Here is a 15,518-nt window from a genome sequence, read left to right on the forward strand (position 1 = left end):
GCTGCTTTCTGCTGCTCAGTTTTACAATAATTCTTAGAGCGTAACAAATAACGAATACATCTTTGAACTTTCCTTACCGTCAACTAGAGCAGTCTTTAACTAATAATCGTAATCTCTTTTTGGAGGATTTCTCTTGTGGGGAGGGTCATAAAGCACATACTATGTACTTGAGAGTTTGAGTAAGACAAAATGAAGCGTACTTACTGAAAGGTTCCCACTCACGAACAGTTCTTGATTTGGGGCCGCCACAAGAATGTCTCAATTTGTGGCTCAATCTTTTTTTTTTTTTTTAATTTTAACAATTTATTGGGGCTCATACAATTCTTTTCACCGTTCATATATATACATACATCAATTGTATAAAGCACATCTGTACAGTCTTTGCCCTAATCATTTTTTTCTCTTTTCTTCTTTTACATTTTATTAGGGACTCATACAACTCTTACCACACTCCATACATATACATATATCAATTGTATAAAGCACATCCATACATTCTCTGCCCCAATCATTCTCAAGGCATTTGCTCTCCACTTAAGCCCCTTGCATCAGGTCCTCTTTTTTTTCCCCTCCTCCCTCCTCATTCCCCCCTCCCTCATATGCCCTTGGTAATTTATACATCGTTGTTTTGTCATATCTTGCCCTATCCGGAGTCTCCCTTCCCCCCTTCTCTGCTGTCCCTCTCCCAGGGAAGAGGTCACATGTGGATCCTTGTAATCAGTTCCCCCTTTCCAACCCACTCACCCTCCACTCTCCCAGCATCGTCCCTCACACCCTTGGTCCTGAAGGTATCATCCACCCTGGATTCCCTGTACCTCCAACCCTCATATGCACCAGTGTACAGCCTCTGTCCTATCCAGCCCTGCAAGGTAGAATTCGGATCATGGTAGTTGGGGGGAGGAAGCAACCAGGATCCGGGGGAAAGGTGTGTTCTTCATCAATACTACCTCACTCCCTAATTAACCCATCTCCTCTCCTAAACCCCTCTATGAGAGGATCTCCATTGGTCGACACTTGGGCCTTGGGTCTCCACTCTGCACTTCCCCCTTCATTTAATATGATATATATATACATACATATATACATATACACATACAAACACACACATATCTTTTTTTTTTTTTTGCATGATGCCTTATACCTGGTCCCTTGGGCACCTCGTGATCGCACTGGCCGGTGTGCTTCTTCCATGTGGGCTTATTTGCTTCTGAGCTAGATGGCCGCTTGTTCACCTTCAAGCCTTTAAGACCCCAGACACTATCTCTTTTGATAGCCGGGCACCATCAGCTTTCTTCACCACATTTGCTTATGCACCCATTTGTCTTCAGCGATCCTATCATGGAGGTGTGCAGTCAATGATATGATGTTTTGTTCTTTGATGCCTGGTAACTGATCCCTTTGGGACCACTCGCTCACTCAGGCTGGTGTGTTCTTCCATGTGGACTTTGTTGCTTCTGAGCTAGATGGCCGCTTGTTTATCTTCAAGCCTTTAAGACCCCAGTCACTATCTCTTTTGATAGCCGGGCACCATCAGCTTTCTTCACCACATTTACTTGTTCACCCACTTTGGCTCCAGCCGTTGTGTCGGGAGAGTGAGCATCATAGAGTTCCAATTTAATAAAAGAAGGTATTCATGCATTGAGGGAGTGTTTGAGTAGAGGCCCAAGGTCCTTCCGCCACCTTAATACTTGACCTATAAATATAGACACATAGATCTATAGATCTATTTCCCCATCCTCCTATATATATTTGCATGTACATGTCTTTGTCTAGACCTCCATGAATGCCCTTTGACTCCTAGCTCTTTCCTCCATCTCCCTTGACTTTCCTCCTGCCCTACTACCATGCTTCATCGTTGTGGCTCAATCTTAAGGAAGCCACTGCAAGGACGATGACATATAATTACAAGAATTGTCCCGAACCGTTCTCTGGTTCTGTCATTTTAGTCTTCACGTTAGCTTCGTTAATATCTGGAAGAGAATTGGGGCTATGTCTCCCCAGGCTCCCCAAAAGTCAACTGAGAGGATCTCTCACCTGAGACCGCATGTAGAAAATACTATTAATGCTGTTAGGTGCCATCAAGTCGATCCTGACTCGTAGCAACTCCGAAGAGTAGAATGAAGCACGGCCCAGTTCTGCACCACCCTTCTGACTGGCATGTCTGAGCCCCTGCTGCAGCTAGTCCATCAATCCGCCTCACCGAACCTGCTTTTCCTTTTTTCACTGCTCCTCCGCCTTCCTAAGCACGTCTTCCCCCAGGAACTGGTCTCCCCTGATACCATGTCCACAGTCCACGAGACACAGTCTTCCATGCTAGCTTTCAAGGAGCATTGTGGCTGTACTCCTTTCAAGACAGATTTGTTTGCCAGTAAAAAATACCAGGTACTTTTGCACTGATAATCCTGAATTTTTATACTTTATGAATAGCACTCAAACCAAATCTACTGCTATCAAGTTGATTCTGACTGATGACCCAAATAGGACAGGGTAGACCTGCCCCTTTGTTTCTGACATTGTAACTCTTTACAGGAGTAGAAAGCCTCGTTTCTCTCTTGAGGAGTGGCTGGTGCTTTTGAACTGTTGACTTTATGGTTAAGATCCTAACTCCTAATGCACTACACGTGGAGCTCCCTGCCAGCGCTGAGATGCTTACAATGCCATTGGATCCACAAGACTTTCCACCCACTGGCTTGTGATCTTCCAGCATTTGGCATCATTACATGTGGTTTGTGAGTCTGAAGGGCACTTGATAGAGTGATATTAGACATCTAGCTTAATATGTCTGGGCTGGGATGTTTTCTTTTTCTTTTTTTTAAATCGTTTTATAGGGACTCAACTCTTATCATAATTCACACATATATCAATTGTGTAAAGCACGTTTGTACATTCATTGCCCTCATCATTCTCAAAACATTTGCTTTCCACTTAAGCCCCTGGCATCAGCTCCTCATTTTTCCACTCCCTCCCTGCTCCCCGCTCTCTCGTGAACCTTTGATAATTTATAAATTATTATTTTGTCAAAAAAGGAAAATGAGGAGCTGATTCCAGGAATCTAAGTGGAAAGTGAATTTTGAGAATGATGAGGGCAACGACTGTATAAGTGTGCTTTACACAATTGATGTATGTGTGGATTGTGATAAGAGCTGTATGAGCCCCAATAAAATTATTTTAAAATTTTTAATTATTATTTTGTCATATGTTGCACTGTCCGATTTCTCCCTTCACCCACGTTTCTGTTGTCCATACCCCCAGGGAGGAGGTTCTATGTAGATCCTTGCAATTGGTTCTCCCTTTCAAACCCACCCTCCCTTGACCCTCCCAGTATCACCACTCTCACCACTGGTCCTGAAGGGATCATCCACCCTGGATTCCCTGTGTTTCCAGTTCCTATCTGTACCAGTGTACATCCTCTGGTCTAGCCAGATTTGTAAGGTAGAATTGGGATCATGATAGTGGGGGGCAGGGAGGAGGCATTTAGGAACTAGAAGAAAGTTGTATGTTTCATTGTATGTTTCACTGGTTCGTCTCCTCCCCACGACCCTTCCGTAAAGGGATGTCCAATTGCCTACAGATGGGCTTTGGGTCTCCACTCTGCACTCCCCTCATTCATAATGATATGATTTTTTTTGTTCTGATGTTGCCTGATCCCTTTTGACACCTCGTGATCGCACAGGTTGTTGTGCTTCTTCCATGTGGGCTTTGTTGCTTCTGTGCTAGATGGCCGCTTGTTTACCTTCAAGCCTTAAAGACCTCAGATATTATATCTTTTGATAGCCGAATACCATCAGCTTTCTTCACCACATTTGCTTATGCACCCATTTGTCTTCAGTGATCATATCAGAAAGGTGGGATGTTTTCTTAAAGTACAATTGCTCTTTGTTATAAAATTCTCTCTTACACATATCTGAATATGTTTAGTCCACCCGGACCAACACACTCGGGCTCCTTAAGAAACAGTGAGTGACCTTGAAATGACCTTATTCCAAGTTTCAAAGCAGTGGTTCTTTGTTCTTTTCTCTGTAACACCTAGCACCTTTTCAATAGACTACTGTGTGTCATGCACTCTCAGAATCTCTCAAAACTCAAAATGCTTTATATGTTTTTATCTCAAAACCCAAAACATTGCTCACTTCTTTCTGACAGGTCGGTAAAGGAAGTGGGATGGTGTACAAGCCAAACGCAGAAAGATACTCATGGCCATTGAGTCAATTCTGGCTGATAATCACTAGGGTTTCAGGGATTGTAACCCTTCACAAGAGTAGAAAGTCTCATCTTTCTCCTGTGGAATGGGTGGTGGTTTCAAACTCTTCACCTTGTGATTGGCAACGCAACACATAGCTCACGACACCACTGGGGCGCTCTCTCTCTCTCTCTCTCTCTCTCTCTCTCTCTCTCTCTTCTAGAGCAGTGCAGTTTCAAGAAGGTTGGGAATCATTCACTGGAGAGACGGGATTCCAAAAGAAGTCGTCTTAAACAAAACTAAACACCACAGACCCAAGCATTTGAAAAGATAAACTCCAAGCCAAAGGCTGACTTCACCAGCTTACTATGTAACTTGGGCTGTAAGCACAGAAATGCAGACACAGTCCCCAGGACAACAGGATAAAACAGGAGCAGGGATGACTCACAGAGGCAGTGAGCTCATGCCCAGATAAGGGGAGCCCAGAGATGCATCAGAAATGGCCGAGACAAATCACGAAAACGTAAATGCTTTTTATTTGATAGTACCTCATTGAAGGTAACAACAAAAACCAAAGCACGACAGAAAGCTTCTGGTACATTCTTTCCCACAGAAAAGAGGAATGAGAGCGCCCAAGAGGAGAACTGCTTCAGGAAAGACCGGCTTTTCATAGCACACACTCTGGGCAGCAAGTCGGGAAAGGGCTTGTTGGTGGCATGGAAGGAAGGGGCAGGGCACTTGGGATGTGACGAAGACAGAGAGAGAGAGACAGGCTATGTCTTCTTTAAGAACAGCGTTCTCCGTGTTGACTGACAGCTGTCTCTTCAATCATTCCATTATTATGAATACCGGTAGTTTACATTAAGAGCAGGTTCTGTGATGTTTTTCAATGATCGTTTTTGGGCATAGGCCCTTTCTGAAGGGCATGAGAAGCCAGAGCTACAAGAAAGTCTTTTGGGGCCGCGATGGCAGACGCTTTTCGTCCCCAAAGACAAGCCTTTCCGCTCCCCTAAACTGTGACAGTCTTAGACACCCACAGGGGCAGTTCTACCCTGTCCTCTCGGTCTCTATGAGTTGGCATCGACTTGATGGCAGTGAGTTTGGTTTGGTGGGGAAGAGGCTCCCTTGTGAGTGGCTGATCCCCGAGGTCCCACCTGGCCAGCCACTCTCGTGTCTTCTCCAGGCCAAACTAGGGAGGCAGGCTAAAGGCGGCAATGAACTCCCTCCTCCTGTTTCAGGGTTGCAAGGCAGCGTCTCACCATGAACAAGACTGACTTGTCCAGTCAGAAAATGCAAGTGGGTAGGGACCTTTGACTGCTCTCTGGACCCTTTGCAGAACTGGAAGGAGCAGGAAGGACAGAAAGTACACCTAGAGAAGGTGGGCAGGAGATTCCCTTCAGGCGACTATGAGAACTGCCAAGGATTGAGTTTTCCATCTGTGATGGACTGAATTATCCTCCCTCTACCCAGAGATGGCCAAGTCCTAGCCCTGTTCAGAAATATATTTTTTTTTGGTGGGGTAGGTGGGTTGGATCAAACCTGAGTACAGTGGGTCCTCGTCCTCATGTCCTGTGGTCTGTGTCTTCTAAAAAGCTAGTGACACCACCAGGAGCCAATGTGCAGCAGGTGATACCAGAGGCCGATGGAGCTGAAAACCCCTAGCAGGAACTAGGAGAACGGCCCCCACAGGCAGCTGTCGCTTGGACTGTGGTCGGCCTCCAGAGCCGAGAGGCAGTATGTATCCGTGCTGACTCCTAGTGATGCTACAGGACAGGGTGGAACTGCCCCGTGGGGAGGGAAGAAGAGACAGAGAAAGAGACAGACTGCAACTCCACCACAAAGCCCAAATCAAAGGCTCTGCCTCAGGAGCCCTCCAGCCCCCTCAGTTTCCCTCTTTCTTTTGCAGGCCTCCCCAGTGGGAGCCACTTTCCCTTCCACATGGGGTTCGCTAAAGAAATTAACCTTATAAAAGGGAGGCGGGCTGCATTAAAAAAAAACAAACCCCTAGTCATGCTCATTTCCGGTTACACAGAGCTCTATCTTCATACGTTTTCTCCCTCTTGCCCGGCCTCCCGCACCTCTCCCCCACTGCTTAATCCCAGCATTCCCACCATGGCCAGCCAGTTGGGGAGTGGGGAGAGGGGTAGGGGCGGGGGTAGGGGAGCCAATCCTGCTGTAAATCCAATTAAACAGATCTCTTGGAAGTTTGGGGAAAAGGTGGAATCCATTTAGAGAGATGAGTGTGTGGGAAGGAGAAGTCAGTTTGGAATCCCTCCTCTGTGCATCTCGCAGCTGAAGAAACGGGGCTGCTCCAGGCCCACTGGCTTCCTAATGAAGGGAGGAGGGGATCTCTTAGGGCAGGGCCAGACCTCCCAGCAAGCACCATTGTTCTCAAAGCTAAGCATGCAAAAGGTGAAACCGAAAGCTTACAGAGAAAAGAAAAAGAAACATGCAGACATGCTTTTCTCTCCTGACTACCTAAGAGACCACATCCATAGGGTGGAGGGGGTGCCAAGCTGTGGGCACCATGGAGCCTGGGCTGACTCACATGACTGTCAGGGACTCACTCACATGGCTGTTGTCGGGGGCTCACTCATGGCTGTCGTCAGGGGCTCAGTTCCTCATCACATGGTCTTCTCCCGTTGTGCTGCTTGAGCCTCCTAACACCATGGCAGCTGGCTGTCCCTGATGGTGATAGACCCAAGAGAGAAACTGCAGGCTTTGCCTAAGAAGTCACACGTCAGACTTCTACCACACTGTATGCAGTAGGAATGTCACCTGCATCCCCTCACAGAAGGGTCTCGGGGAGGAGACCAGCCAGTCAGGGTGCGATGTAGCAAGGATGAAACATACAACTTTCCTCTAGTCTCTAAATGCTTCCTCCGCCACCATCATGATCCCAATTCTACCTTACAAATCTGGCTAGACCAGAGGATGTACACTGGTGCAGATAGGAGCTGGGGGCACAGGGATTCCACGGTGGATGATACCTTCAGGACCAGAGGTGTGAGTAGTGATACTGGGAGGGGGGAGGAAGGATGGGTTGCAAAGGGGGAACCGATTACAAGGATCTACATGTGACCTCCTCCCTGGGGGACGGACAACAGAAAAGTGAGTGAAGGGAGACGTCGGACAGGGCAAGATATGACAAAATAATAATTTATAAATTATAAAGGGTTCATGAGGGATGGGGGAGTGGGGAGGGAGTGGAAAAATGAGGAGCTGATGCCAGTGGCTTAGGTGGAGAGTAAATATTTTGAAAATGATGAGGGTAATGAATGTGCAGATGTACTTTACACAATCAATGTATATATGGATTGTGATAAGAGTTGTATCGGCCCCTAATAAAACAATTTTTAAAAAAGAGAATGAGTCACCTGGTTCAGGGCACACAGAAGAGGAATAGAATTAGATCCATCTAAAAAAAAGGTGGGGGGAATTTGATAGTGGACAGGAAGCCCATCCAGTGGAAGAGGCAGAACCAGGACCTGAACCACATGCTGTGTCACAGAGAGAACACGGGGATGAAACTGGGATCCCAGAAAACAGCCGGCCACACCCTAGAGCCAAGACTGTAACACAGAGAGAAGACAGAAAGGAAAACAGGAAGGGGGTAAGTGGATGCAGCTGTGTCCCAAAGGTCTTGAGACAGATGTTGGGGAGGCCAGAGAGGTACAAAGATAAAGTGATTTTGAGCAGGCCTCAAGGGTGGATGCTCCAGGCCAGCTAGCAGTTTGGCATTCCTGAGACGGAGGTCCAAACGTTGACCAAGCAAACCCTGTGGTAGTTACATAATCTGCTGTCAATTTGAGAGGATTACGAGTGAAGGGGTGGAGTCTGGCCTGTCAATCAAGAAGGAACCAATGAGGCCTCTGCGTGGGCGTGGCCTACTGCAAATTCCGGGAACTCCTGTATTTCCTCCCTGGAGGCAGGAGGCAGAGGCTCTCTGTTCACTTCCTTGGAGATGCTACTGACAAGGCTGACTCCCTGTGAAACATCCCTGAGGAGAAGCCACATGGCCCTACCCTGATGCAGCCAGAATCTTGGACCTGGAGAAGCCACGTGGACACCCCTACAAGCACTGAGATGCTTACAACGCCAGTTGATTCAAAGACTTTATACTCACTGACCTGGGATCTTCCTGCATTCGGCATCATGGCATGTGTTTCATGAGTCTGCAGAGGGCTTTATACATTGGTGTCGGACTAATATCGGACTTATGGACTTGATCTGGACTGGGCTGGGCTGTTTTTCTCAATATTCAATTGCTCTTGTATGTAAACCTCTTTCTTATACACATATCAGTGTCCATGAATTTGTTTCTCTAGTCTACCCGGACTAGCACAAACCCTAACAGTCATTGCTGAAATTCAGCTGTCCCATCGGCTCCTGCTCACTAAGGATGCGCTCCTCTCAGTGGGGAGCTGGCTTCACCTTTCTGACACTTTGGTGCTGTTTGTGTCTGGAGTTCACCTGTGTGGACATTGTTTCTTGTCTCTGTTTTGTTTTGTTTTATTCTAAAAGGTCACACTTTAAGATTGAGCAGTTTTCTCTCTCAACTGTCGAGTTGGATTTCAGGGACAGCATCTGTGTCTTCTTCAGAGTGCCGTTCCCAAAGCTAGACTTGTGTTTATTTCAACAAGTTGCCCTCCTAACCTCCAAAGACCGAATTTGCTTGTCTTGTTGGGTGAATCAGTCCTAAGCTCAGCTCTTTTGCTTCGGTTCTCTTGGCAGTGAACACAGGAAGATCCTCTTTGGCTGATGTGTGCGTGTTCCGAAAGGACATTTCCCCCCACATTTGTTTTTCTGGCTCAGCCCAAGCGCGTGGGCGAGCCGGCACCCGGGGCCTGGAGGACCCTTCGTGCGTGGGCCGAGGTCACACCAGGAGGGCTGCCCAGTGCTGTGGGTGGCGTTCCAGAAGCCCAGCACAGGTGGCAGTTTTCCAAATCCAGGGCTCCGGAGAACTGGGCAATGATTTTCCAAAGCCAGCCTTATCTTATTTGTACATGTTCCCCACATGCAAATTGGGAAAATCGCACAACGACACTGTCTGCTGACCACCTGCCTAGGAAATGCAGCTGTGGAAGTTTAATAGCTTTTTGTACTCCTTTCTAATCTCCCCACTTCACACTTTCCATTTTGGCTGACGCTTGAGAAAAGACAAAATGCTTTTGGCTCAGCTGCGAAGAATGAAGAACGTGTGAGGTGATCAGATAAACATGAATGGGCGAGTTTCTCATGACTTTTCTGCCATCATCTAGAAGGAGCTTGGGCAAGTGTTCGCCCCGTGTCCTTCATCTATAAAAATGAGAATGGGGGGCAAGAAGTATGTGAGGATCCTTCTAAATCTAAAACGCACAGACTACGCAATCACTTGGACCCCCCACACCCCCTCTCACTGCCATCAAGCCGAGACAGACTCATAGTGAGTCTACAGGTCAGGGTAGAACTGCCTCTGAGGGTTTCCAAACCTGCGGTTCTTTACAAGAGTAGAGAGACAAGGTTTTCTCCTTCGAGCAGCTAGTGGTTTTGAACTGCCAACCTTACGGTTAGCAGCCCAACACAAAGCTCCTATGCCACCAGGGTTCCCTGGATGGTACAAACAGCTAACACGCTCAACTGCTAACCAGCGTGGTTGAGGTTGGAGCCACCCGTGAGCTCCTCAGGAGAAGGCCTGCTGACTGACCTTGGAAAGCTCTGTAGAACGCTACCGCCGCAGTGGGGCCGGCTCACTGGCCATCGGATGGCAGAGCTGAAGGGTAGATCCGAGTGTGACCTTATTAAAGGGAAGAGTGTCTTTATCAAGCCAGAGCAGGCTGGCATCTGGCTAGTCACAAGCCCAGGATGAAAGGCCCGGCCCTCAATGGGTACTGTTTCCCGGAGAGTAGAACCATAATGCTCGAGCACACATGTTGACAGTTTTATGACCTCGTATAGATATTTTTCACAGCGTGGTCTAGCTGGAGCTTTTGTTTCGCCTGCAAAAAAGCACCTTTAAAGATAAAAACAAACATTACTTTGATCAAATTTCAGTCTAGTCACTCAGTCCGTACGTTTAGAATGCAGCAGTTCGTGTAGAGGTAAGCAGGCTGCGTGCACCAATTCTTACGAGTGAGGACAGAGCTGCGTGTTTTTAACTGAAGGATAATGTTCAGAATTCCAGTTGCAAGTTCATGGATAACACAACCACAGAGCCATACTTGTCCGTTTCCAATTTTGTAGGCCCCCTTTGTAAACAAGATAAACCTAGAAGATGTGGCATATGCTTCCTGCAGATTCGCAGCGTGCTGTCAGCACTCTGGATTCAGCAAACTCCGTGGTACCCTGGCGTCTCTCCCTGGAGAAACCACATGACGGAAGCAGTCTTCGGTTTCCGCATTGGCCTGCTTGCTGACTCTCTAGGTCCTGGTTAATGGAGTACGCTTCAGTGCATTTACCAAGAGACGGGTGGGCAAGAGCAGACTGCACTGAGAATCATTTATTTCAAAAAATAAATGTAATGTTCTTTAAATTGAAAAAAAGGAACGTCTTTTCTGGTGTCATCTTATTGTCAGCACGGATATACTTTGGGGTGCTTCTAAAGAGTCACCCTATTTTCACGCTGATCCCTCCCCCCACAAATCGAACCTCTGGGTTTTTAAAATGTATATTTTATTAATTCCCTGGTGAAAAAGACACAGTCATACTTACTTGGCAGGGGAGATACCGTGATCACGAAGGTGGCTTTCCCAGGGCGAGGCTCATCCATTGCACCCCGGACGTGCTGACCACCGCCCCCCCTGCGATTTCCCCAAATGTGGAAACTCGGCTGCATGATGTGTGGTAGTGGGGGGACTGCGTTCGCGCTCTCCCCTGACAAAAAAGAAAAAGACACACGGTCATCGCAGATCAAGTCACTGAAGAATCTTTGTTCTTTCTCTCTGCCTGCACCAACGTTGGCCTGGCAGCCCCTCCGACTGTCTTCATTCTGCGTGGCCTGAGCTGCTTCGTGAGGCCCCTCCCTTTTCATACCGCCGTGTCTCGCACGTCCGTGCCTCGCTTCCAAAGAGTCGCCAGTCACCCTCGAAGCCTGCATCTTGCCACCACCAACATGGGATCTAGCGCCTAATACAAAATTGGCATCTGTATATGGATTGTAACAAGAGCTGGACGAGCCCCCCAAAAAACGACCTTTTTAAAAATGACATCTGAAAAAAATAAATAAATAAAAATGACATCTGGGGTGGTCTGATACATTTTGGCTAGGTTTCTTTCTTTCTTTTTTTTTTTTTTTTTGCCAATTTCTCTCTTGGGCACTATTTGCCTTCCCAAGTAAAGGACACCAATGACCATTTGCTTCCCCTGAAGCAGCCAATTAGCTACTTCATGAGCTTCCTGGGCCGGATAGTTACTGTGTCATTCATGATGGCGGCAGCCGCTTCGTTATGTGACGTCGACAGACGGGAGTATTGTGCTGTAAGGGGTCAGTCTTCATCTTTTGTCTCACTGAGGTTTTTTTTATTGTTTATCTTTTATTTCATAATCATAAACTTAACTCTGCTTTCCAGCTGGACTCAGGGAGATTAAGGAAAGTAGGAAACTTGAACTGGAGTGAGAGCACAAGATTAAATGATACTGCAAGCACATTGGGAATAGAAGGGTGATTTCCCAAGCTACACAAGGAATGGTCTGGTGCTTAAGATGAAACAGAAAATTCTGATCACATTTAATTAGAGTTGTCCACAGTCAGCAATGGTGATCTTCTTGCTGGTCTTGCCATTCTTGGAACCACAACGCTCCATGGCTTCCACAATGTTCATGCCTTCTTTCACCTTACCAAAGACCACGTGCTTGCCATCCAACCATTCAGTCTTAGCGGTGCAGATAAAAAACTGGGAACCGTTCGTATTGTGTGCTTCAGGATGAAGTTCTCATCTTCAAATTTCTCTCCATAGATGGACTTGCCACCAGTGCCATTATGGCGTGTGAAGTCACCACCCTGGCACATAAACCCTGGAATGATTCTGTGGAAGCAGGAACCTTTGTAACTAAAACCTTTCTCCCCAGTGCTCAGAGCGCGGAAGTTTTCTGCTGTCTTTGGAACTTTGTCTGCAAACAGCTCGAAAGAAACGTGGCCGAGGGGCTCGCCGTCGGCGGCTATGTCGAAAAACACAGTAGGGTTGACCATGGCTGGGCACAGCAGGTTCAGGCGGCGGCGTCTGCAAAGCCGTCTCACTGAGTTTTATCAAAACTTTTGTTAAATCATTTTATTGGGGGCTTGTACAGCTCTTATCACAATCCATCCATACATCCACTGTGTCAAGTACATTTGTACATTTGTTGCCAACAGCATTCTCAAAACTTTTGCTTTCTGCTTGAGTCCTTGGAATCAGCTCCTCATTTTTCCCCTCCCTACCCACTCTCCCATCCCTCATAAACCCTTGATAATTATTATTATTTTGTCATATCTTACACTGTCTGACGTCTCCCTTCGCCCACTTTTCTGTGGTCCATCCCCAGGGAGGAGGTTATATGTAGATCCTTGTAATCAGTTCCCCCTTTCTACCCCACCCTCCCTCCACCCTCCTGGTGTCGCCACTCTACTGGTCCCGAAGGGATCATCTGTCCTGGATTCCCTGTATTTACAGTTCCTTTCTGTACCAGTGTACATCCTCTGGTCTAGCCAGATTTGTAGGGTAGAATTGGGATCATGATAGTGTGGGGCGGGGCGGTGGGGAGAGCATTTAGAAACTAGAGGAAAGTTGTGTTTCATCGTTGCTACACTGCATCCCTGACTGGCTCATCTCCTCCCCACGACCCTTCTGTAAGGGGATGTCCAGTTGCCTATATATGGGTCTTGGGTCCCCACTCTGCACTCCCTCTCATTCACAATGATATGATTTTTTGTTCTTTGATGCCTGATACCTGATCCCTTTGATACCTCGTGATCACACAGGCTAGCGTGCTTCTTCCATGTGGGCTTGGTTGCTTCTGAGCTAGATGGCCTCATCTAAACTTTTAAATGAGATTGCTCCTTTTTATAGATGGTGATATGCATGAAATCTAGAATCAGCAACTCTGGTTATTTTGTGGCTCGGGTTGGGGAGCTGAGTCAGGGGTCTTTAAGAAGGGCCTACATTGACCTCTTTGTACTCAAGAACAGCTGGGAACTAATCTTAAATGGAACACAGTTAATCAAAAGCTCTTTCCCAAATGATAATACACATACTTATATAAACTCTGGGATAAAAGTAGTCCTAACTAGATTGTCCCCCCAAAGTCTTTGTAATAACCAGCCTCAAAGCAAACCAGTTTCTTGGAGAAATTCCCAAACTCTTGTCATTTATGCCTTCATCCTGAAATGCAAAACCTGGTGAGTCGTTTGGTTGGTGTGGCATTGATGTACTCAACAGCTCAGAAGTCTTCTGAGTTTGCCAATCGGCGCTAGCCACAAGGACACAGAGAAGAACTGAGTGTAGGTCGGTTGGCTGGTCCTTCCTAGCCTCGAGACCACAATCTAATGAGGTGCACAGCCCACTGCCATGCACAGTGAAACTGCTAGGACAATGGTCCTAGGGAACGTGCAAGACTCCAGAGAGGGCCCCATTCTACATGGAGAGAGAAAGAGTGGAGGGTCAGAAGGGATGGCCAACGAAGGCTCCTCAAGCAGAAAGACGACTAAGATGAGCACTAAGGGGCATCACAGAGTCACCAGACAGAGGCAGTGTGTTAGCTCCCTAGGGTCACTGTGGGAAAATTACCACAAGCTGTCTACCAATATTGGTGCCAGTTGCCAGTGAGTGAATTCCAAGTCAGGGTGTCCCCATGTCTACTCTGTCAGAGTCGCCTTGGCTCCATTAGATGGTCAAGTGTGTCTTCCAACGTGCCTCTGGGGAGACTGGACCCTCCAACGTTTGGGTAGCAGCTAAGCTCAGATAATTACCAACCTAGACAGAAAAAAAAAGTGCTTTAAAATAATAGTTATATAGATTCCTGCCCCTCCCCTGAAAAGAATGTGTTCCAAACGACGACATTGACTTTGCAGCTCCGAGAGATGAACATATCTGATCAGAGCACACGGGAGCAGATGAAGGGGCAGGAGGAGAGAGTGGAGCACAGCCTGGCCCACCAGGCCGTGATGATGATGTTCCTGAGTAGAGCAGCCAGTCCACAGAGAGAACAACATGGCTGGCCCCACTATGAGAAATGATGCCAATCAGTGACTGAGGGCGATACAGGGGACAGCACCGGAGACACAGTGTGGGAATTGCACCTGACCTGATCCCACCACACCGAGGCAAATCACTGGGGGAGTGCAGCGGAACAGCAAGGGAATGGAGTGGCAAGGTCCCCAGGGAATGCTGAAAGTGGACTTTGGGGCCAGGGCGTGGTGCCCCAACAGACTGGACTGGAAAACGCTCCTAAGGGCCAGCAAACGATCCCTGAACTAACTACAAGCTTTTCTCTTATGAACTGTTTTGTTCTGTTCTTTTTCAGTGGTTTGTTTTTGTTGTTTTGTTGTCTGGTTGTATACTGTCACTTTGTTTTCCTCTGTCTTGTTTTTGTGCATGTTAGTGACTCCACAGGTCTGTCTGAATAGGACAGGCTGGATGAACTATCTGGAGGAAAAACAACGGGACCGACAGTTCCGGGGGGACTTGGGGTAGGGGGTAGGGGGGATAAGGAAGTGGTGTTAACAAACACAGGGACAAGGGATAAACATGGGACCCCAAATGGTAGAGAGGGGGAAGTGGCAGGCCTGGTGGGAAATGATCAAGGGTAAGGTTGTGTAGAGAAGAGGTATACTCTAGCCCAGGTGGCGACGATGCATGGTAGTAGGGCAGGAGGAAAGTCAAGGGAGATGGAGGAAAGAGTTAGGAGTCAAAGGGCATTTATGGAAGTCTAGACAAAGACATGTACATGCAAATATATATAGGAGGATGGGGAAATAGATCTATGTGTCTATATTTATAGGTTAATTATTAAGGTGGCGGAAGGACCTTGGGCCTCTACTCAAACACTCCCTCAATGCATGAATACCTTCTTTTATTAAATTGGAACTCTATGATGCTCACTCTCCCGACACAACGTCTGGAGCCAAAGTGGGTGAATAAGTAAATGTGGTGAAGAAAGCTGATGGTGCCTGGCTATCAAAAGAGATAGTGACTGGGGTCTTAAAGGCTTGAAGATAAACAAGCGGCCATCTAGCTCAGAAGCAACAAAGTCCACATGGAAGAACACACCAGCCTGTGTGATCGAGTGGTCCCGAAGGGATCAGTTATCAGGCATCAAAGAACAAAAACTCATATCATTGACTGCACACCTCCATGATAGGATCGCTGAAGACAAATGGGTGCAT

General features: G+C 47.2%; 1 protein-coding gene and 1 pseudogene across 1 annotated transcript in view; both read left to right on the top strand.

Annotated features, from left to right (window-relative positions):
• IGFBP7 (insulin like growth factor binding protein 7) overlaps positions 1 to 15,518 on the top strand; it is a 90,276-nt gene that overhangs the window by 41,825 nt on the left and 32,933 nt on the right. The window lies entirely within an intron of this gene.
• LOC142443805 (U1 spliceosomal RNA) lies at positions 10,863 to 11,035 on the top strand (annotated as a pseudogene).

Source organism: Tenrec ecaudatus, chromosome 3 (genome assembly GCF_050624435.1).
Source record: "Tenrec ecaudatus isolate mTenEca1 chromosome 3, mTenEca1.hap1, whole genome shotgun sequence".
Classification (NCBI taxonomy): Eukaryota; Metazoa; Chordata; class Mammalia; order Afrosoricida; family Tenrecidae; genus Tenrec; species Tenrec ecaudatus.